Below are 24,997 nucleotides of genomic sequence, written 5' to 3'. Positions count from 1 at the left end.
ATATTTAAACCCATTATAACCAAGATATTACCATTTGTCCAGGCAATCTATATGAAAATTAATAGTGAGATAGTTCACATTTTTTTTTTTATTGGGATCAACAAATCCATTTACATAGTCTCCGTTTGTAAGTTGAAACTTTTTACATATGTGGTTTCTGTGTCCCCCACTCAGAACCTGGGCTGACGTGTTAGAGAGGAAATAAAGCAGAACAGGCATAAGTAACGATCACTGTCAATCCAGCTCAGCACGAGCACTCACCACCGACAAAAAGGCTGTCCCTGACCAGGGAGTAGAGGCCCCTCGGGGTCACATGGTGGATCAGCTGGTTCCGCACCCAGGAATGCTGCTCTCTGTCACATGGGGTCTCTGTCACATTCTCCATCATGAGCCATGGGGTCAGGGTGGTAGGTGCAGACAGCTTCCATGCTGGAGGCTGCCCCTTCCTCCGCAGGCCCGGGGAGAGAGGAATGTGGGGACTCTAGAGAGATGTCCTGAATCCTCTGATAATGGGGGCCAGAGGGAGGGAGGAGCAAATTGGCAGTCAGTGGGAAGAGTGATAATTGGGGTGGTCACCAAAAGTGTTCATGACTCTCAAATGCTCAGAAAAGGGACTTCCCTGAGGGAGATCAGTCTACAGCCCAAGACAAGGGGCCCAGGCTGCTCTTCTTGAACAAGGATCCAAGCAGGGGAGGAGGCAGGAGGAGGACGAGCAGGAGAGACAGCAGGTGGGGTGCTCCTGGCTGGGACTCATCCTGCCGGGAGCTGCTGGCACCAGGGTCTCATCAGGTGCTGCAGGACTCTCTCAGTGGAGTTCAATGTGGCTGAGCTCTTGCTCATGTCTGTCAAATACTGGATGTTGGAGATGGTGGAGTTGAGTGTGAGGGCCTTCAGGTCGTGCCCCTTGGCTGCAAGAAGAGAGGGAGAGAGATGGCCATCACTGAGAGCTGGGCTGAGACCAGATCAGAAGCCTGAACTCAGTATCATCTGTTGCCTTTGCTCCCAGTGGAACCACCACTCAATGCTGCGCTCATCCAAGTTGAAGCCAGCATATCTCTCAGCTCCTCCTCCCTCCCCTGCCGGTAACACCAACTGCACCTACAGATTGCTCCTCAATGCATTCCTTCTGTTCATTCACGTCCCAGGTAGGTCTTATCTTTTCTCACCGGAACCAACACCCTAACATGCTCACTGGATGCATTGTCTAAAGGATGTTCTCTGCCTTGAACATTAGAAGCATTTTTCTGAAATGAAGATCTCACTAGAACACTCCTGCTCTAGCATCACCCATGGCTCCCTAAGGCCTTCAGGGTTAAGTTCAAACTTCTTGACCTGGCACTCAAAGCCCTTGCACATCTGGCTCCTGCTGACTCTTCAGCCTCATTGATGCATTCACTCTGAGTTAGGCTTTGTGCTTCAGGCAAACCAAATTCCTGTCACTTCTCCCGTACACTATGCTGTTTTTGCCTACAGGGCCATTGCTCATGCAATTTCCTCTGCCAGGAACACGCTCCACACCTTATTTCCCTATATAATTCCTACTCCTTCTTAAAGACCCCAATTGGGCAAAACTCCCTCCAGAGAGCTCTTCCCACCCAAAGGATGCCAGGTGCTTCTCCTCAAAACATCCCACCTTGTATTAGAATTTTCTGTGACTTTCACAAGACCAGGGGCTCTCTGAGGGCTGCGTCAGATTGAAATATTGGTATAATCCTTGTGATCAGCATGCTTGCCCTCAAAGCAGAATTGCACACCTCGGCTTCCCAGCTGCCCAGTAAGAATTGGTCAGTTGAGGTGTGGGGCTAGAGAGCTCCTCTGGGGAAGGAAGAGGGGCCCCCTAGGCCTGTGGTGGCTTCTGGTTGCTCAAGCAATGAGGAAGTAGGCAGGAACATGCTGCCCAGCTCAGGAGCTGTGGAAAGGGCTGTCGTCTGGGAGACACAGAGACCCCACACAGTGGGTGAAGCCCCACAGGCTCATCTGCACTCCAACAGTGGCTGTCCCAGGACAACCATTCACAGGTGAGCCATAAATGTGAGTGACAGAAGGAGGGATTGTGTGAGTAGCGGGATGTTCGAGCCTGTGAGTGAGATGAACCCAAGAGAGACAGTGTGCTTGAAGAAGAGAGAGACGCAACAAAGAGACAGGTAGAGGCACAGATAGAGGGGATACCTGGATGGACAGAGGAAGAGCGGACAAATGGAGGGTCACAGGGAAAGCAGGAAGAACAAAGACAAGGAAGAGAAGTTGAGACATGGGAGGAAAGAGGATGGAAGGAGAGAAGAAGGACAAACCGGCGAACAGGCAGGAGGACAGTTGGACAGATTGATACCTGGACAGATGCTCGGGTGGATAGATGGAAGGAAGGAAGGAAAGAATGGAGGGAGCGAGGGAGGGAGGAATGAAGGATAGGAGGAAGAGAGGAAGGAAGGAGTCTGAGAGGAGGGAGAACTGGGAAAGTCACCTGCCCACGTTCAGAGGGTGCTTTAAAGGGAGGGTAAGGCTGAGAATACAGGACCCCTAACTCCCAGGCTTGTGTCCACCTGTCCCAATGCTGCCTGTTATTACTCGTAGAGACGGGCATATGGATGTAAAGGAAACCTTGAGCCCTACCCTCACAACACACAAAACTCAATTCCTGGACACTTTGACCTAAAGGGGAAAGGTAAAATAATGAAACTTCTAGAAGACAACATAAGAAAACATCCTCGGGACCACAGGGTAGAAAAAACTTCTCAAAGAAGACACACACACACTCTCCATACAAGAAATATCGGTAAACTGGGATTCACTAAAATTTAGGCTTTCGGTTCATCATAAGACACATTACAAGAGGGAATTTGCAAGTCACAGGATGCGAAGAGATTGTCCCAGTTCCAATATTCAACAAAGGATTCACATGCAGAATACAGAAAATCTTCAGCATATTTATTAGATAAAATGCCGTGAAAGAGATACATATTAATGCTGCTTATTTTAATGAGCCACATTTATTTGACAAGGACAGTGAACAAAGCAATCTGAAAAGCAGGGGGTGAAAAACGAACAGTAGATAAACAGAATCCCAGGAGGGTTTGGAAAAAGCAAGAGAAGCCCCTTACATAACAGTTCATTGGCCTTAGAAAAGGAAAGTACTACTGGATTCTGTTAGGAAGTCAGAAAGATTGAAATATCTAGTGGCTTCAGCGGAAAAATAAGATAGGAAAAAATAACTATGATAGTTATTTGATTTTCCTCCAAATGACTTTATCCCTTAGAGAGCAAGGCACTTTCCTTTTCAATCATCAACACATCAAAGTTTAATTTCCCTCCATTTAGCCTTTTTCGTGGCCATAGGTTAGAAGCAGCAAAGGGGCTCAGCAGGCTGAACCAGTCTGCAGACATACTCTGTCCTGTTCCACACTGGCTCACACATGTGCAAAGTGGTCGCTTCTCACAAGGGAAAAGCCTGCAGGGCTGAGGGGCAGCCACCCCTTGGACCCTGTTTGTTAGTACCATTGGAAATTTCTCCTGAGTCCCTACTCAAAAAGGAAGTGGGTGGGGGGTAGAATAAGAAGGCCATATATTTGAAGGAAATAGGAGAAAATATTTCATTGTGAAAGTAATAAATGTTGCTTTTCAGAAGTCATGTGTATGTTGAAAGTCTATGTCTTAAGGTACCATAATGAAACAACGTACACCTCATCTTCTCCCTCTTTTATCTGAGCATTAGGTTAAAATCCATGAAATTCCTAAGCTTAAAAAAACACACAAAAATCACAAGGAAAGTTTTGGAGGTCATGGATGTGTTCAGCACTTGGTTGTGGGGATGATATGATGGGTGTATGCATATGTCCAAACTAATCAATACACATATAGAAAACGTGTGCATTTTTTGTCTATTACTCATACCTCAACAGAGCTAAAAATTCAAATAAATTCCTAATTACTTTTTGAGGGTGCATAAAAGTCAAAATTTCTAATAAAATTCAGATTGTTAATTTCTCAACATAAATAGCATTCCTGCTTTGATGGGTGACCCCACAACTCTCAAAAAAAATCAAGAGCAGTTGCTACTGTCAATCTCAGTGGAAGTTATTTTCAACACCTCACCCCCTCCTTTACACCTCATTATTTAAAAACCAAGGAAATAGTCTTCAGCTTTTAAAATGAAGGAGTAAATGAGTCAGCTTGACATTATACTTTATTCAAGATTTAATGTTAAGTAAAGGAAATAACTGAGCATGAGCAGAATCCCTTCCATAACTCATCTTTTCTCCTATGCTGATAATAAAAATGACACTCTACTGAAACATAGTTTGCATCATATATTCTCAAGTAAATATATTTCACTGCTGGAGATTTGATTTCGTTTTTTTTCTTTTTTTAATCAATAATTTACACAAAAAAATCAATTTAGGAGATAAAACGTATTGCTATTTAGAATTACTTCCTGATTGTAAATTACTAGAAGTGTAAACATGAAGTCAACGCTAAGGACGTTTTAATTCCTTCAATTCATTTTGCCAAATTTCTTTTTTAGAAAATAATGTTAATATAGGACTTTGAGAAACCTGTTTCATGACACCCTAATCTGTTGAAGGATAATTTTGAGATTCTCATTCAATTTCTTCATATTCATCTATAAAACTTATTTGGCATCTTTCATCTTTTTAACATTTTCATCTTTTTAACTTTCGAAGGTTTAACTTTCCAAGAGACTATTTTTTAATGACGAGCTAACTGATGAATTTGTGCACCAACTGTTTTTTTGAGACTGAATATACAAATGGACAAAGGACAGATCATATATGACAGTATAACTCTGACCCCCCAACGTGGGAAGCAAACATCCCAAGAAGCCAAGTCACAGCCCCTGCAGCATTCAGCACAGAACAGTCAGCACTTGGTCAGTAACTGCCAGTTTCCAAAACTCTCGTTCTGCTTTCAACACAGGACCGCCAGAGAAAGCCACATGTGCTCCCTAAACCATCACATAGGATGCCTGCCTTCTATTTAGTGAGCTCCAGCTTCCCCGTGTCAACAAATTCCAATCAGGCCACCCCTCCCCCACTCCCCTGACCTCTGCCACCCTCTCCCCTCCCTTTCCCTTCTCTCCTCTTCTTGTGCATGCGACAATCCTCTCCTGTCGCATTACAGTCTCTGCAATATTTTTAACGTGTGATAGACCAGCTCCTCCCTCAGAGTTCTTCCTGGTCCATATTTTCCTAGCTTAGCTTATGCGTTTATTTTTTCCATGTAGGATCATTTATCTAACTCAACAGAAAAGCTCGTTAAAATTTTTATTGGCATTGTATTCAATTTATAAAGTAATGGGACTGACCATTTAATGAAACTTCCTAACTTAAAACATAGACTGACTTTCCATTTGCCAACTATTTTTAATTGAAATTTATAGTGTGATCATTGTAGATTCTACACTGCTGTAAGGAATAACTCCAAAAGTTCCAGTGTACACTTTACCCAGTTCCTTACAATGATAACATTCTGCAAAACTATAGGACGATACCACAGCCAGCTTGTTGGCATTGATGCAATCCACTATCTTATTCAGATTTCTCCAGTTTCACTTGTACTAATTTGTTCCTGTGTATTTAGTTCTGTACAATTTTATCAGATGTGCAAGTTTCTGTATCCATCACAGCTAAAATAATGACCAGTTTTATCACTACAAGGTATTCTTGCATTGCCTATTAAAAAATCAATGGATGTTATTTTTTAGAGCAGTTTTACGTTTACAGCAAAATTTAATGAAATACACAGTGTTCTCATATAGTCCCTGCCCCCACATATGCATAACCTTTCTGTTGTCAATACCCCTCATCAGAGTAGTATACTTTTCACAATTGATGAACATACATAGGCACATCATTATCACTCAAAGTCCATAATTTACATTAAGGTTCACTCTTGGTGTCAGAGATCACTAGGGTATAACTCTGTGGTCCATTTCTGGATTCTCTACTCTGTTCCATTGATTTATGTAGCTGTCCTACAATGAAAATGATGATGCTGTGATTACAGTATGTACAAGGCAATACTAAATATTGTTAAAGTGTTTACTGCTGCATTATTCTTCCTGTCATGATTGTTTTAGCTACTCTCAGCTATGTGCCTTTCTATATAAATTTTAGAAAAAGGTGTCTCTGTCTACAAACTGTGGTGGAATTTTTATTAGAATAATATTAGACCTATAGATCAATTTGGGGATAATTGAGACCTGTCCTCATTATTCTATCCAGTAACATGGTGAGGACTGCAGAATTCTCAGCACATAACAACTCCTTCCAAACCCCCACACCAGGAGGAGACTCAACCAAACTCTGGCGTGGCTTCTAGCTGCATAAGTCTGTGTAACCGGAATGACTCCAGCCCACCATTAAAATGCCTTCCTGAGAGCTCAAAGCTGACAGAAAAATTTTCTATTTATTTTAGTCAACACCCAATTATAGGCCTCTGATCCCCCTTCTTAGAGTATTTACTAAAGAGGGCTTACAACTGTAGATATGTATCTCTCACAATTCTCTAAAGGACCTAAGAGCCACTCCTTTGAAATACGATCATTAAGACAGATAGAGCCTCTTTCTCTCAACTTCTGAGTGAGGATAGAATCCTAACTTTGATAACTGCAAAGTAACGAACACAGTGGGTCTAATCACAGTTACACTGACCAACCTTTGTACTTTTTTACTTCTTTGACTCTACTGAGCCCCTGAACCCTGCTCCTTCATTCCGTCTTTAAAATTCTAGATTCACCTCCGTACAAATCTGAGCGCAGCTCAGCTTCTGTCAGCTGTTACTGAATAAAATCTGCTTTCACCACTTTAACTAATTTCTGCTGCATTTGTCTTTGACAATAGTAAGGCTCTCAATTTATTTGCATCTTCTTTAATCACTGTAATCGGTATTTTATAATTTTCAGCATCAGATCCTGTACACATGTTCTTGAATTTATGCCTGAATATTTCATGTTCTTCGGAGTGGTTCTAAATAATACAGCATTTTCAAGTTTATCATCTGCAGGTTCATCATTAGTTGTAGAAATAAAATGGTCTTTTGTGTGTTGATCTTGTACTTGGTGAACTTTTTGTACTCATGTATTAGTTCTGATTTTTTTTTTTTTTGTAGATTCCCAGAGTTTTTTTACACAGACAACAATGAAACTAGGAATGGTTACATTTTTTCCTTTCTAAACTCTATGGCTTTTATTTCCTTTACTTCTGTTATTGCCAGAAGCTTCAGTATTTTGTTGAATAAGAGTAGTGAAAGTGGTATTCCTTTCCGTGTTCCTTATTGTGGGGAGAATCATTTAGTCTTTCCCTGTTAAGCATGAAGTCAACTGTGCATTTTCTGTAGACGACCTTCAACAAGTGAAAGTAGTTTCCATCTATTTCAAACTTGCTAGAAAATTTTATGACAAACAGGAGTTGGATTGTATCAAATGTTTTCTCTACATCTCTTGCCTATTAACAAGTCTTGCCCTTAAACAAATAGACAGCCAGTTATTTCTCTGGCAAAAATTGGTTTATCTGGGATTAGCAAAGAATAGCCATTTGGAGTGTGCAACCATGGCAAGCCATGCAGGAGCACCCAGCAAGGAAGAGAGGAGAAGCTCTTTTATCTCAGAGTGGGGAAAACTGTGGGGGCTATTGGACACAGTCTTGAGGGCAGTGGCTTTTCATCGGCAGAGTTGTGACAGTCTCTCCTTGGGTTAGTTTCTGACTGGTCAGGAAGAGGATGTCTTTATTCTTCCTGTTGCACTGCGCCTTTGACATAGGGCATGAGAACTCCCTCTATTAGCCTTCCAACACTATTTCAACTACGTTTCCGTTTATTAACTTTCACATGTCCCCATTTTGATTGCCATCTTTCTCTGAAAGCACTGTTGATCTGCAGTCAGATTTTTCCACTTTCAGTAGCCTCTCGTCCCTCGAGGCCAGGAAGGAGCTTCTCTGGGAGTCATGTCCCAGGTTGGAGGAAAAACACACAGATTGGAAACCTATTGTGGCCACATTTGAGGAACACGGAGTGAGAGGAGGGAGAACTCTCTGGCACTTTTTACCTGAAGTTTGCATGTTATCAAGATCATAGGCATTGGAGATGATCTGAAGTGTCATGTCATCCTCAAAGGTTTGGCAGACAAACTTCCAACAGACCTGGTCCAGACACCTTGGAAACCTTCGCATCAGATACTGTCTGCTTCCATTTGGAGAAATCTTTATTTTTAAGTCACCAAATGATGTGCAGTTCCCCCCAGAGTTTGTGCTTTCTTCAGGTGTGTCCCATGAATCCAAGTCTTGAGTTTTGTGGCAAAAAGCTTGGCTAGCAGCGCCCGATTGAGGAAAATACTATCATCTTGGTTGAGTTTTGTTAGTTTGAAATTTTTGGTAAGTTGTTCCTTGTTTTCAAGTTGTTAAATTTATGAGAATGGAACTGTTTATATTATTTTCAATGGCTGAAGAACCTGCAGTGATCTATCCCTCTCGTGTGTCTCAGGCCTTTGAGGGTGAAGAGGCTTCCCCAAAGCTTCTTGAGGCAGAACCCTGTTTGCTGTTGGCCTCTAACAGCTTGAGTGCATCTGGGTTGGGGAGGAGACAGAGACTTCCAAGAACAAGTTGTTTCTTCTTGAAGGAATGCTGAAGATGCCCAAAGTATGGTACTTTGACATACAAATTATTTGGAGCCAAAAGCAATCGAGAGCCCGCAGATGCAGGAAAAACTCTTGATCTCCACCTTGACTGCTTTAAATGAAGGATAGACTTCCTCTTTGGAAAGGAAATTTATGTTTCTAAAGGAAATTTCCATTAGTAAAAGCATCTGCACCAGAAAGAGAATGACTCTTAGAGAATTTTTTTTGGAGGAAGATTAGCCCTGAGCTAACATTCCCCACCAACCCTCCTCTTTTTGCTTAAAAAGATTGGCCCTGAGCTAACATCCGTGCCCATCCTCCTCTACTTTATACGTGGGATGCCTGCCACAGCATGGCTCAATAAGTGTTGTGTAGGTCCGCACCTGGGATCTGAACTGGTGAACCCCAGGCCATCAAAGCAGAATGTGTGAATTTAACCCGTGTGCCACCAGGCCAGCCCCTACAGAATTTTTTTTTTTTTTTTTAGGAAGATTAGCCCTGAGCTAACTGCTGCCAATCCTCCTCTTTTTGCTGAGGAAGACTGGCCCTGAGCTAGCATCCACGCCCATCTTCCTCTGCTTTATATGTGGGACACCTGCCACAGCCTGGCGTGCCAAGTAGTGCCATGTCTGCACCTGGGATCAGAACCGGCAAACCCCAGGCCACCAAAGTGGAACGTGCGCACTTAACCAGTGAACCACCAGGCCAACCCCTAGAGAATTTTTTTAACTGAGAGATTTATCTGCATAACAAGGCAAGCTTTATTTATTATACATTTTCTCCCTTCATCTTCCCATAATTTTCCTTCATCCACTTCCTGCTGCTGCTCACCCAGATGGCTGCCTGCTTCCAAGCTCCCCCATGTGCACCCAGTGTGGACTGGACTTGCAACTGGCAGCTGGTGTGGAGCTGCCTGCTCGAGGGCTGCAGAGCCCCATCCTAAGTCTCATCCCCAGCATGACCTACCTGGCCAGCAATACTCAGGATCTGCCACCACTGCACAGGATTGGGGCCGCGGCACTGATGGTTCAGATTGTGGGCAGTACCCAGCCCAATTCCCACTCACTTTTGTTGACCACACGCCTGTGCTGTTTGCAGATGGTACAGATTTAAAAGAGAAGTCATATCCTGCTGTTAAAGTGGAACTGTTGGACTGACTTGAGGGATTTTTCAACACCTGTAAAACTAAAGAGAAGCTGGGAGAATTATCAGAAGAGTTCTACAAAAATGAACTACTATCGATTGAAATGTTGAATATACATGTCCCTGCAGTTGCTAAATTGAGACGTCTTTTAGACAGTTCTCCTAGGGAAGATTTACTAGACATTCTGACATCACTTATCCAAACAAGCAACAGAAATGCTCCAAATTTTAGATACTGTGACTCTGGAGGAAACTGTCCAAGATGATGATACCACTGCTGGTGAAACAAATGCAAGAATTGAAATTGCTTTAAAAAAACAGAAAACTTGGGGCCGGCCTGGTTGCACAGTGGTTAGGTTTGCGTGTTCTCCTTCAGTGGCCTGGAGTTTGCCGGTTCAGATCCTGGGTGCAGACCTATGCACCATTCATCAAGCCATTTTGTGGCAGGAGTCCCACATATAATGTAGAGGAAGATGGGCATGGATGTTAGCACAGGGCCAGTCTTCCTCAGCAAAAAGAGGAGGATTGGTGGTAGATGTTAGTCAGGGCTAATCTTCCTCAAAAAAAAAAAATTATAACAATAAAACAGAAAAAGTGAGAAAGATGATAATAAATGCATTATATGAATATGCCTCAATAGGATTTCACACATCCTAGGTACTTTATTTTCTGGCACATTGTTATGGGATATCATGCAGGTGATTTCGACATATCCTGTGTGTTTTCCATGCGTGTCCGACACCTGATTCTGGCGTGTCCGGCAGGTAGTTTCAGTGAATCAGGCACCTGGTTCCGGCGTATCCAACAGGTGGTCCCGGCATGTCTGGTAGGCGATTCCAGCACATGTGACATGTGGTTCCGGCGTATCCGGCAGGGGATTTCGACGTCTCCGGCAGGTGGTTCCAGCATGTCCAGCACCTGGTTCTGGCATGTTTTGCAGGTGGTTCCGTCATGTCGGCACCTGGTTTTGGCATGTGCGACACCTGTGTCTGGTGTATCTGGCAGGTGGTACTCACAAGACTGGCAGGTGGTTCAGATGTGTCTGGCACCTGGTTTTGGCATGTGCGACACCTGCGTCTGGTGTATCCGGCAAGTGGTTCTCACAAGACTGACAGGTGGTTCAGCTGTGTCAAGCAGGTGGTTCTGGCATTTCAGGCACCTGGTTCTGGCTTCTGCTGTACCTGTTTCTGGTGTATCCATCACATGGTTCCAGCGTGGCTGGCACATGGTTCTGGCATATTCGGCAGGTGGCTTCAGCGTACTGGGTGCCTGGTTCCGGCGTATCTGACAGTGGGTTCCATGGTTTCTGGCAGGTGGTTCCTGCGTGTCTGGCATGTGGTTCCGGTACGCTCTGAATGTGGTTCCAGCATGTCCGTCTGGCGGCTACCATGTGTCCAGGACCTGATTCCATCGTGTGCGGTTGGTACTTTCAGAGTGTCCAGGTGTTGGTTCCAGCATGTCTGGCCGTTGGTTCCCGCATGTCCAGGGGTGATTCCGGTGTGTCCAGCAGGTTGTTCCCGCCTTTTCCAGAAATTGCTTCTGGTGTACCCAGGACCTGGTTCTGGTGTATCCGGCAGGAGATTTTGGCGTGTCCAGCAGGTTGTTCCAATGTGTTACGCTGATGGTTCCGGCCTCCGTGGCAGGTGTTTGTGGCATGTCTGGCACCTGATTCTGGCGTATACGGCAGGTGGTTTCAGAGTATCTGGTACCTGGGTGCGGCACATCCAACAGGTGGTTCCGAAGTGTCTGGCAGGTGGTTCCGAAGTGTCTAGCATGTGGTTCTAGTACGTTCGGAAGATGGCTCAGGCGTGACCGTTGGGTGCTTCAGGCATGTGCGGGAGTTGGTTCTGGCGTGTCAGAGTCATGGTCCCAGCATGTCCGTCATTTGGTTCCAGGTGGTTCTGGCTTGTCTGGTGGGTGCTTCTAGTGTGTCTGGCGGGTCGTTCTGGCATGTCTGTGTGGTGGTTCCAGAGTGTGTGGCGGGTGGTTACGGCATGTCTACCAGGTTTTTCCAGCACCCAAGGTGCCTGGTTCCAGCGTATCGGGCAGGTGATTTTGGCGTGTCCAGCAGGTGGTTCAGGTCTGTCCGGGAGATGGTTCCGGCGTGTCCAACATGTGGTTCTGGCATATCTGAGAGGTGGCTCCGGTGTGTCCGGCAGGTGGTCCCATTCTCTCTGGCACATGGTTACGGGGTATCATGCAGGTGATTTCAACGTGCCCTGTCGGTTGTCGAGGCCTGTCTGACACCTGGTTCTTGTGTGCCCGGCAGGTAGTTTCAGTGAATCAGGCACCTGGTTCTGGCATATCCAACAGGTGGTCCCGGCATGTCTGGTACGTGATTCCCGCCTGTGCAGCACATGGTTCTGGCGTATCCGGCAGGTGATTTCGACGTGAGCGGCAGGTGGTTCCAGCATGTCAGGCACCTGGTTCTGGCATGTCTTGCAGGTGACTCACTCGTGTCTGGGACTTGGTTCTGGCATTTCTTTAAGGTGGTTCATTCATGTCCAGCACCTGGTTTTGACGTGTACAACACCTGTTTCTGGAGTTCTTGGCAGGTGGTTCTCACAAGACTGGCAGGTGCTTCAGGCGTGTCCAGCAGGTGGTTCTGGCATGTCGGGCACCTGATTCTGGTGTGCCCAGCATGTGGTTCCAGACTGTCTGTCAAGTGGTTCAAGCTGGTCTAGCAGGTGTTTCAGGTGTGTCCAGCAGCTGTTTCAGGCGTGTCCGGCACCTGGTTCTGGCCTGTGCTGGACCTGTTTCTGGTGTATCCGTCACATGGTTCCAGCGTGTCTGGCACATGGTTCTGGCATATTCGGTAGGTGGCTTCAGCATACTGGGAGCCTGGTTCCGGTGTATCTCACAGTTGGTTCCATGGTGTCTGGCAGGTGGTTCCTGTGTGTCTGGCATATGGTTCTGGTACATTCGAAAGGTGGTTCCGGCATGTTCAGCAGGTTGCAACAGTGTGTCTGGGACCTGATTCCATCCTGTCCGGTTGATGCTTTCAGAGTGTCCTGGCTTTGGTTCCGGCCTGTCTTGCAATTAGTTCCCACATGTCCGGTGGGTGATTCTGGCGTGTCTGGCAGATTTTCCAGCCTTTTCCAGAAATTGGTACTGGCGTATCCAGGACCTGGTTCCGGTGTATCTGGCAGGTGATTTTGGCGTATCCAGCCTGTTGTTCTGGCGTGTTAGGATGGTGGTTCCAGCTTGTGTGGCAGGTGTTTGTGGCGTGTCTGGCACCTGGTTCTGGCATATTTGGGAGGTGGTTTCAGTGTATCTGGTACTTGGTTCTGGGATATCCAACAGGTGGTTCCGAAGTGTGTGGCATGTGGTTCTGGTAGGTTCAGAAGATGGTTCCGGCCTGTCCGTTAGGTGCTTCCAGCATGTCTGGAAGTTGGTTCTGGTGTGTCAGACTCATGTTTCCAGTGTGTCCAGTGGGTGGTTCCAGGTGGATCTGGTGTGTCCGGTGGGTGCTTCCGGTGAGTCTGCTGGGTCATTATGGGATGTCTGTGTGGTGGTTCCAGAGTGTTTGGCGGGTGCTTTCGGCATGCCTGTCGGGTTTTTCCAGCCTCTAAGGTGCCTGGTTCAAGCATATCCAGCAGGTGAGTTCTTTCTCAGCTTCCTAAAGAGCTGGAAGCAAGACAGTTTGTGGCTTGTCTCCGCTTGAGGGATGGAGGCAGTGCTTTGTGCCATCCACCTCTCGAGCAATATAGGGCATGGTTGAGAGCAAATGGGCCTTTCTGACATAGGGGCTTTCTGACACTCTCTCCACGAATGCACAAGGACAGTTGGTTAAAAGCCTCTTGTCTCTATCCTCCTAAGCTTGTGGAATCACAATCATTCGGGCCTTGGCCCCCTTGCTTAAGGGGAAGATGTAGCCATTACCCCTGAGCCGGGTTGGCAAGAGGGAAATGTGGCAGAAGCAGAAGTTCTAAAGCAGCGAGTTAAGGGCTGGGAGGAAATGGCGTTCAGCTGCCTGTGTATGAGAGGTTCCCAATATGCTATAAGAGCACTGTGGAAAGCGACTTCTTTCTCAGCTTCCTAAAGAGCTGGAAGCAAGATGGTTTGTGTCTTGTCTCCCCTTGAGGGATGGAGGCAGTGCTTTGTGCCTTCCACCTCTAGAGCAATGTAGGGCACTGCTGAGAGCAAAGGGGCCTTTCTTCCATAGGTGCTTTCTGACACTCTCTCCTCCAGTGCACAAAAGCAGTTGGTTAAAAGCCTATTGTCTCTCTCCTCCTAAGCATGTGGATGCACAATCATTCGGGCCTCAGCCTCCTTGCTTAAGGAGAAGATGTAGGCATTTTGTCTGAGCCGGGTTGGCAAGATGGAAATGCCCCAAAAGCAGAAGTTCTAAAGCAATGAGTTAAGGGCTCCAAATAAACAGCATTTCAGGTGCCTTTGTATGAGATGTTCAAGGTACACTATAAGAACAGTGTGGCAAGTGAGTTCTTTCTCAGCTTCCTAAAGAGCTGGAAGCAAGATGGATTATTGCTCATCTCCCCTTGAGGGTTGGAGGCAGTGTTTCGTGCCTTGCAATTTTAGGGCAATGTAGGACTCTGCTGAGCAAACTTGGCCTTTCTTCCATAGCTGCTTTGTGAACACTCTCTCCACCCATGCACAAGGGCGGCATGAGAGGTTGCCAGTATGCTGTAAGAGCACTGTGGAAAGCGAGTTTTTCTTAACTTCCAAAGAGTGGTTGGTTAAAATCCTATTGTCTCTCTCCTCCTAAGCATGTGGAAGGACAATCATTCGTGCCTCAGCCGAATGATTCGGGCGGGACTTGTGTGACCCACCTGCCTTAAATGCTGGAACCAACTGTTGGACACTTCAGAAGCATCATCTGGAAACGGTGGAACCACCCATCGCAGATGTGAGAATCAGGTCCAAAACGTGCCAGAAGCACCTGCAGGACACACCAGAACCATCTGACTCAAACGCCAAAATCACCTGCCGGATACACAAGAACCACTTGATGGACACTCCAGAATCACATGACGGGCATGAAAGAACCATCTCTCAGAGTGCCAGAACCATGTGCTGGAAATGCCGGAACCACATCACTGACAGACATGAACCACCTGCTGGACACGCCTGAACCACCTGCTTCACTCGCTGGAACCACCTTCTGGACAAGCCAAAATCACCTGCCGGATACACTGGAACCAGGCCCCTTAGAAGCCGGAAAAAGCCAACAGACATGCCAGAAGCACCTGCCGCACACTCTGGAACCACCATACAGACATGCCTGAATGACCCGCCATACACACCAGAAGCACCCACCAGACACGCCAGAACCACCTGGAACCACCCACCGGACACACTGGAACCATGACACTGACACGCCAGAACCACCTTGCAGACATGTCAGAAGCACCCAAAGGACATGCTGGAACCATCTTCCGAACGTACCAGAACCACATGCCAGACACACAGGAACCACCTGTCACACACTTCGCAACCACCTGTTGGATATGCCGAGACCATGTGCCAGATACACTGAAACCACCTCCCGAATACGCCAGAACCAGGTGCTGGCCATGCCACAAACACCTGCCAGACAAGCCGGAACCACCAGCCTAACACGCCAGCACAACCTGCCGGACATGCCAAAATCACCTGCTGGATAAACCGGAACCAGGTCCTGGATACGCCAGAACCAATTTCCAGAAAAGGCCAGAGCAGCCTGCCAGACAGCCTGGAATCCCCCGCCAGGCATGCGGGAACCAACTGTCAAACACGCCGGAACCAACACCTGGACACACTGAACGCACCAACCACACACAAAGGAATCAGGTTCCGGACACATGGTAGCCACCAGTCGGACACGCCGGAACCACCTTCAGAACATACTGGAACCATATGCCAGACACACAGGAACTACCTGCCAGACACCACGGAACCAACGGTCAGATACGATGGAACCAGGCGCCCAGTACGCTGAAGCCACCTGCTGAACACGCCCAAACACTGTGCTGGACATGCCAGATCCATATGATGGATACACCAGAAACAGGTCCAGCACAGGCCAGAACCAGGTTCCAGAAACAGCTGAAACAGCGGCTGGACACACCTGAACCACCTGTTAGACCAGCCTGAACCACTAGATGGAGAATCCTGAACCACATGCCAGGCACACTGTAACCAGGTGCCCGACACGCGAGAACCACCTTCTGGACACGTCTGAACCACCTACAAGTCTTGTGAGAAACACCTGCCGGATACACCAGATACAGGTGTCGCACACACCGAAACCAGGTGATGGACATGACTGACCACCTGCAAGACATGCCAGAACCAGACATGCCAGATGGGGAAGAGGTGATTTTGGGGGAGAGGAGCTTTGTAGATTTCTCACTTGGGCACTTACCTGTTTTGTTCTCCATCCAGGGTTTCTCCTGGGAGCAAGTTCTTGAGAAATCTATAATGAAAAGTATGAGCTATCTACATAGGGAGAACTCAGACTTCGTTCAGCAATTTCCTGGGCGTCTGGAGACTCGATAGAATACTTTTTTCTTTTTCCATTGCCAACACCCATGCCCATTCAGGCCTATGTGAGTTTTTACAATGCTCCTCCAACTGGTCTCCAGGCCTCCAGCGTGCCTCATTTCTCTTCATCGTAGAGGACAATAGCAGATCAATGTTTCTGAGGCATGGCTCCACCAGTGCCCTCTCTGATGCGGAAACCTTCCTCTCACTGCCTACCTGATAGACTCCAACTCTCTGCCTTAGCACTCAAGGGCCCCTCCGCCTTTCATGTATCCCACAGTCCTGCCAAACCGAACAGTACCCACTACCCAAAAACACACATTGCATTCTTCTCTTTCACCTCTGCCTGATCAGATGATGGACTTGAAACAAAGCCATCATTTGCTAGTTAAGTGACTTTTGCACAGGTCATTTCACCTCCCTGACCCTCAGTTTCTGCATATATAAGTGATGAATAGTAAGAGTCACCTCATATTGTTCTTATAAAGAATTAAAATTGACTTAGAGAGCATATGCAAAAACAGCTGGCTCCCTGCCTGACATGCTGCAGTCACCAATAATTATTCGGATCTAAATATTGGCTCATGCCATGCCCTGCTTCTTTTCCTATTAAAACCTTATCCTTCAAAAATCGGTGTGTACCCTTTCTTGAAGACCAGCCCAAGGTGTAAACTGAAGTTCATTTTCCTAAGCTGCTCAGTAACATTTATAACGCAAAGTCTAATGCGTTAGACCGTTGTTTTTTTTTTTTAAGCAAAAGAAGCTAACTCTGGCTAACTTCAGTTTTCTTATTAAAGAAATTGACTAGAAGGATTTACGGTAACTCACATAACTGAAGGGAATTTTTGAAAAAATCAACAAACAAAAAGCAAAAATAAGCTTTGGAAGACACAATAGAGCACAGTGTATAGTTATTATTACTGCCGTTCACCAAATATTGTCGGCTCTTCTCTGGCACACAGAAGGGATGTATCTTCTTGGCCCCTTAAAGTCAAATGTGACTTTGTGAGCCTTTGGCAAATGAAACTTGAGCAAAAATGAGGCTGTCTCTTCCAGACAAACCTTTGGCAAACAGTAGGAGTGTGTTTTTCCTGCCTGGCAGTTGTGCAAGAAGTTGGATCGAGCATCTTTTAGCTGCCATCTACTCAATCCTCCAGACTGAGCAAGGATAATACAGAGCCAGCTCCTGATGACATGGAGCATGTTCGAGAAATAAACCTTGGTTATTTTTAGCTGAGACTTAGGAGTTTGTTGTGAATACAGCACAACATGGACTATCTGACTGGTGAAAACATATGTAGGGGAGGAAGACATTTCCTCTTCCCAAATGTGGGTTCGTCTGGCTGGAGAACGAATTAAATTCACATGAGACAGAAAAGCAAGAGAAAATTGGACAAAGCTTTATGAGGAACCGTGGCCCGGTGCCTTTCTTCCCGAAGGAAGAAAGGGCACCAAAGAAGTGGGGTGCACATAGTGGTTATATACCGCCAAATGGGGTGTTTCACATGTGATTGAAATGTCCCTCCCACAATAGTCACAAGATTGCCCTGTCGGCACTTGATGGACACAGCAGGTAGTGGGTCTGCTATCTCAGTGGGCATAGCAGGACTCAAGTCGATTGTCTGGAGCTGGGCGGTCACAGGTGAGCTCAGCAATCAGTTCCTAGCCTAAGGAAAGATGCTTAATCCTTAAGAAATGCCAACGTTGGGAGGGGGAGGAAAGTCAGTTACAGGAGGTTACCAGACTAGCACAATAAAATGCAGATTTAAGTCCTTGCCTTTGGTATTGATTAAGAGTTTTTAGAGAGAAGGTCATCTCCTTTCTTCTTCCTGGTACAGGGAGGGAGGCAACTTTTACAGATAGAGATTTACCTTACAAATGTAAATGTGCCCTAACAAAGGGCAAGTTCCATTCCTCCTTCCCTGTCCCAGTTTCTCAAAAGCAATCAGCCTCAAATAATCCTGATGCCAAAGAGACATATCTTGGGGTGGCCATTTCCAGGTCCCCACACATACATATTACCAATTTCCTGTGCTGTTGACCAAAATGACTTCAGTGAGCCAATATTAGAATTCCTTTTCACAAAGGTGGATAAGTGACAGATTAGAAGTCTACACTGTCCCAGGAGTGTAGACAGATACCATGCTTATATATAGCAAAAATATTTCCTCATTTTGTCCTTTACCTGTCAATAAAAAAGCATATCTATAGAAATCTGGAGGTAAAGCTCCAGACAAAACCAACATGGTGACAAGGAGGAACATTACATACTTGTAAAAGGAGCGACAGATGAGAAAATAATAATAATGGCTGGGAACTTATAGAACCTTGCATTGAAAGGGATCTCATATGGAACTCAGGAAATATTTATAGCTGAAAGCACTACATGACAAAATCTGGTGGATGGAATTAAACAATACTTAGAAGAAAGATACCTTCAACATACGTATCTAAAAAGAAAAATTAGAAACCAATGAGCTACTTGTTCAAGAAGCTAGACAAAGAGCAAGACAGTAAAGTCAGGAAGAAAGGAAATGAGAAAGAGAAATGCCAAACCTTTGTTTCTATTTATTTGCTCTTTATTTATTGCTATGGACTGAATTCTCTCTCCCCACCATTCATATATGGAAGCCCTGACCCCCCCTTGTGACCATGTCCAGACACAAGGTCTTTAGGAAGTAATTATGGTGAAAATGAAGTCATAATGGTGGAACCTAAATCAGATAGGACTGCGGCCTCATCAGAAGTGGAAGAGATCTCTCTTTCTGTTTCTTCACACGCATACACACACCCCACCATCTGAGGACTCAGTGAGAAGGGGACCTTATGCAAGCTGAGGAGAGAGCCCTCGCCAGAACCTGACCATGCTGGCATCCTGCTCTCAGGCTTCCAGCCCCCAGAATGGTGAGAAAATAAATTTCTGTTGTTTAAGTCACCCACGCTATGGCATTTTGTTATGGGAACCCAAGCTAAGATGCTTATCTTTCACAGTTTGTTCCTAGGTTCTGGTACCAATTCCAATGTGTGTGGGGTTGTGGGTCGGGGGAGTCCCCCCCACCAACAAGCAATTCTTGGGACACCAGCTGGGTGTCCTACAACTCAACTCGATTCTGACACTATGTACCCAGAGACAGCATCACACCCCACAGGTTAAGGGTTCAGCCCCACAAGACTGCCCCCACTGCAGGTGCCAACAGCAAGTCTAGGTTGTCGCCTATGCTTCTGAGCAACTGGCTGTCAGTAGGAGGTTCCCAAGACTCTCTACTCCGGTTCGACGAATTTGCTAGGGTGGCTCACAGAACTCAGAGAAACCTCTTACTTACTAGATTACCTGTTTATTAGAAAAGGATATGACTCGGGAATAGCTCGATGGAACAGACGCACAGGGCAAGACATGGGGAAAGGGCACTGAGCTTCCACGCCCTCTCCAGGTAACCACTCTCCCAGAACCTGCACGTGGTCACCAACCTGGATGCTCTTGGAAATCTGTCCTTTTGGGTTTTTATGCATAAGCCGTTTATTTATTCTCTTACCCTCGGCTGCTGTTTTTCCTTCCCCATTTATAGCCCAAAGCCAATCAAAGAAGGACATGTGCAGTGTGATGCTGTTCCTGCACATTTTTTAAGTGCATAACAATGTAAGAATTTGTTAACGGAGACATACACATGTATGTCTTGACTCTGCATAAAAATGTAATCTTTTGTTAATGGAGCCATGCACATGGATATTCTTGGAATCATAAAGAATGTAATTAATTTTAGGATATTGATACCTATGATGAGGGAGGGAGGAGAACGGGATGGAAATGTGAATTTTAGGTGTGACGGCAACATTTTGCTTCTTAAAAACAGAGATATCGTTGTGGGCTGAATCATGTCCCTGAAAATTCATATGTTGAAGTCCTAACTCCAGGACCTAAAAATAGGGCTGTATTTGGAGAGAGGGCCTCTAAAGAGGTAATTAAGGTAAAGTGAGGTCACATGGGTAGGCTCCAATCCAATGTGACTGATAGTCACGTAAGAAGAGAAGATTAGAACTCAGACACACACAGAGGGAAGACCGTCTGAGGACACAGGGAGAAGCGGCCGGGGAGAGAGGCCTCAGAAGAGACTATACCGGCCAACGCCTTGATCTTGAACTTCAGCCTCCAGAACCGTGAGAAAATAAATTTCTATTGTTTAAGCCACCCTACGTGTGGTATTTTGTCATGGCAGCCCCAGCAAATGAATGCAACATCGGAAGCAAATAGGGCAGAATTTAACGTCTGTTCTTTCTGGGTATTGGGGCCGGAGATAGAGGTCATACTATGTACTCTTCTGCATATTTGAAATATTTCCATAATAGTTAAGAAAATAACAAGCAGATCCCGAAAAAGAATAACCAGAGAGTAGAAATTTATGTGTGATTACCTTACAGGCCAAGGTGGGTTTCGTGTTGGGCAGGTGGTTCTCTTCCACAGGGTGTGTCAGTCACCCATGAATTCCCGTCTCTTGGCTCTGCCATTCCTGATGCCTGTATCATTGTCTGCAACCAATCTGCACAAGGAGAAAGAAGGAACACGGAGAAGACACACCTGCTTTCAAAAGTTCCAACCTGGAAATGGCACACACCACTTCCACTCCCATTGCATTGGCTGAAACATAGTCACACGCCACACCTCACTGCAAGTTGCTGGGTGACTGCCTTCCTGGGCACCCAGGACAAGGATGTGGACAAACAGCCAGTAGTCCCACCCACAATGTCATCAGGTTGACCCTGGTCTTCATGCTGCTGCTCAGTCTACAGCGTGTCTGCCAGCTCTATGGTTAGGGTTTAGATATTTTACAAAGTCGCGGGGTTGGGGGTCATGGTTTGGGACTTCAAAGAGGAGGAAGCCGATTCACAAGGAGACAGGAAACCAAATGTTTGCTGGGCCATCTCTAAACAAATGAGAGAGAACTTGTGTAAAATGGGCCCGGCTAGGTACCTTCTTCTCTACCACATCTAGAGTTCCCTACGTTGACAGCTCCTTCCTGGAACAGGCCTTCTGTCTTAAATTCTTTTAGGCAGTTAGGGGCGAGGCCAAAGTTTCTTTTATATATAAATTTTATGTGTATATATGTAATTTATAGAACTAAATAAATGAATTTAAATATAGATACAATGGATTATATATTCTATTATATATCAATATTAATATATATTATATATATATAGATAATCTCCTTGGTTCTCCAGAGAACCCTGACAAATACAGGAGGAGTTAATATTCTTTTCTCGATGGCATTTACATTTAATCATTTGAAATTCTTAGTTATGACATTGTTATGGCTTGCAAGGAAGTGTCCTTTTCAGTGTTTCATTTAGAGGCCTCAAGATACCAATTTTAAAAAGTTTCCCATTTTATTTGTTTGGTTTGATAGGCTTTTTCCAATTGAGTGCACAGATAAACCAATTTAGGTATTTCAAAGGAGCCCCATTTAGGCCAGCGAAGCTTTAAATCACCCTGAGTAATCTGAGCCCAGTGGGACAGAAATCTACATGTAGAAGGTCTGTATTCTTTAAAGACAAAACCAGCAGGAGTCCCAGAGTGGGGCTGTTCTTCGGTGGTCCTCTTAGAAAATGGACTTCTCATTTGTATGAACTTACCAAAGGATCAAAGGCCCAGAAAAGGAGTGAAAGAAACAGAAGTTTCTAACAAAGCTGACAATGGAAGGATGGCCAGAACCAGTATCAAAGGACGCCTACATAAAGAGTCTGGACCTCTACCAAAAATGGGTGGTCCAGGCCCAGGAGGACTTACCACCAGGAACCAGAGCCACCAGGAGGAGACGACAGAGCACAAAAGATTCTTTGCAGGCACCTTGCTTGTGTCTGTGAAGTGGCACCAGAATTGAAGGTCAGTAGCTAGGGATCCCACTTCTGTCACCACGTAAAGTCAGCAAATAAGAGGCATAAACTGCAAAAGAACCAAAAAGTTTATTTGGGGTCTCAAGAATTGCAATTCAGGAGATGTAGATTCGAGTAGAAGCTCAAATGTGCTCCTAGGAAGACAAAGGAGGCAGGGGTATATAAAAGGAAAGGACACAGGCTTACAAAGCTCTACAGTGAACAGTTAATGACTGGTTCTGGCATGGGGTGAGCTGACTTGCCAGAACATAGTTGGTCCTAGGCAGACTGCCCCTTCTTGGAATGAGGAAATACTTCAAGATGTGACCTCTGCTGTCAGGTAAAGCTCAAAAGTTCAGTTAACGTCTGGTGGTGGATGTGGTGTACAAGCATAAGCCCCACTTCCTTAATGGCCTCCCAGCTCCATTTTAGAAGCCTTGAAAATGGTACTCCATTTTGTCATTGTCATCCACCACAGTCACGCACCATGTAACAATATTAACGATGTTTCGGTCACTAATGGACCACATACATGAGAGTGGTCCCATACGGGTAGCACCACATAGCCTGGGTGTGTAGTAGGCTCTACCACTTAGGTTTGTGTAAGTACACTGTGTGATGTTCACACAACAGTGAAAGTGCCTAATGATGCATTTCTCAAAACATGTCCCTTTCATTAAGTGAGGTATGCCCGTACTGATTTTAGTCTTGTGAATGTTGAATAATGAATTATTCATTTCAATTATTTGAGCCAGCCCCACTGGCTGAAGACGGTAAAGGCTGACTGAAGCAAGAAACTAAAATTTGTTATTCAACATTCACAAAACCAAATGAGTAAAGAACTTTAAGTTCTATATCAGGGTTCATGTAAGGCAAAAACATTCTAAAGGAAAGATGGATTTGAGGACATATATGATTCTGAGTATAAATGTCTGGGTACTAGCAAAAATTCCAGGGAGCATTTCAGACTTTCGAGGCAGTGGAATTGGTGAAACCAAAGTCAAGCTCTCCAAACAGTCAAGGGGGCCCAGGCAATATCTGGAGTACAGGTGGAACAGGCAGAAAATTCCATTAATGTAATTGTATGATATGATGAACGGACAGAGTTGGAAAATAGGATGGCAGGGTAGGGCAGAGGGACCTGGAGGGCCCAGGATGGATGGAGAGATCAGCTGGGCTGGTGGGGGGAAGGGGCCATGGGCACACCCTCTTCATGTCCCCTCCCCCACCCTCTGAAACCCTTTGTGACTCTTCAGTGCTCTGTGATGCAGGCCTGGGATTATAGGCAAGTGTGGACACTCTCAGAGCTCAGTTGCCTCAGGCAGCCTTGCGATTCAGAAAATGGAGTTCAGTCAATGGAATGTTCTCTCATTTCTGAATAGCCATATTGAGTTGTTGTTGAGCATCTGCTCAACATTCTTAGATAGTGACCACAACCTCACCATCGTGTGTGGGTTGTGGTTGCTTCTTCTGTTCCTGTGCTTCCTGGTGGGGATTCCATCTTTACCAACCTTCTGGAAAACCAAAATCTACCAAAAGGTAAGGATCCCTGGGCAAGCCACCAACAGGGATTTTTTATTGTTGTTTCCATTTCTAGTCCCACATTTTTAAATGAGTTGGTCCAGAGAGACTCCTAAGATGGCAAGTCTGAATAGAGGATAGAACATCATCCTTCTAGGGGAATAGGCCAGGCAGGACTAGGGGTTCAGCTGGGACTGTTTCCCATTTAAAACTCACAGACCATCTGGGTGTGGTGGAGGATTCCTGGATAAAATCCCATCACTGATTTCACGGCCCTGCATTAGGTTATTTAGAGAGTTTGGGATCTGTGTAGGAGAACACTGTTCCCAACACTGGATCATGAGTCACGTTCCCATGTCGGGCGTCATTCGACCAAACTGTCCTTTGTATTGGGCAGATCAGGAGAGCAGGGCTGAGCCTCTGAGCAGACACTGGAGTGTGAGCTCTGTCCCAGGATACAGGGTCCTATCTGAGGAAGCACAGATGTGACTGTGGGCCTCAGAGTCTATGCCTTCCTTGAGCAGAGGACTTCTGACTGAGAATATCAAGTGTGGACTCTAGCCAAAAATCCTCCTTCGAGTTTTTCAAAGAAGGAAAAATTGAAAGTATCTTATCACCTTTAGAAATTCAGAAAGGGAAAGAACACAAAGTGCTAGTAATAAAAATGGAGAGTGACATTAATCTTGGATGAATATCTGAGTTTCCTAGAGAGAGGAGCAAGCCAACTAAGTCCTCGCTCCTCATTCTTTTCTTTTTGTTCTCAGCGTCAGGGCAGAGCCAAGAGGAGAAGAAGAGGTGGAACATCAAGTGGTAAGGTTCCACCTATCCCACCTGAGCTCTCCAAGGGTGACCCTTCCTGTCCTCTCCATGAGGTCCCAGGTCCATGGTCTCTGAGGATGTCAGTCGCTAGATAGAGTCCCTCTCAGAAGATAGAGGCCTCAGAGGAAAGGCTCATGGGAAGGTAGTCAGAACCCGAGACATTTCTCAGATTCCTGCTCTGCCCAGCTCTGGGCATGAAGCAGTGATGGGCCTGGACAATGGGTGTTGCCCAGTGGGTGGCCGTGGGAGACGTCAAGAGTCAGAACTTCTGTCTCCTGACCTTGTAGAAACTACGTTGACTTCCTGGATGATCAGACTCCTCGAGGTAACCATTGACCTATGTTCCTCACATGGTGGTTTTGAACATCCCATGGGATAATGTATGTGACAGTACTTTATAAATGAAGCAACAAACACATGTGAACCTTATTAATATTATCATTGACCGTTTGACCACATCTACTGGTTCTTGGGGCTTTCAGAGTTAACAGCCCGTTAATATCCCAAGGGTCTCCCCTAAAGGGACTCCTGTGTAAC

The 24,997-nt window shown here is 45.7% G+C and overlaps 1 long non-coding RNA gene across 1 annotated transcript; it reads right to left on the bottom strand.

Annotated features, from left to right (window-relative positions):
* Window positions 1-758: 758 nt before the first annotated feature.
* On the bottom strand, window positions 759-22,187 carry LOC139044078 (uncharacterized). Its single transcript, XR_011501135.1, has 3 exons — window positions 22,035-22,187; window positions 20,662-20,787; window positions 759-908 (listed from the first exon to the last, which is right to left on the bottom strand). It is a non-coding gene; the product is annotated as an uncharacterized lncRNA (long non-coding RNA).
* Between the last annotated feature and the right edge of the window lie 2,810 nt (window positions 22,188-24,997).

Source organism: Equus asinus, unplaced genomic scaffold (assembly GCF_041296235.1).
Source record: "Equus asinus isolate D_3611 breed Donkey unplaced genomic scaffold, EquAss-T2T_v2 contig_583, whole genome shotgun sequence".
Classification (NCBI taxonomy): Eukaryota; Metazoa; Chordata; class Mammalia; order Perissodactyla; family Equidae; genus Equus; species Equus asinus.
Note: the sequence above shows the minus strand (reverse complement) of the source record. Positions and strands in the feature narration are given on the sequence as shown.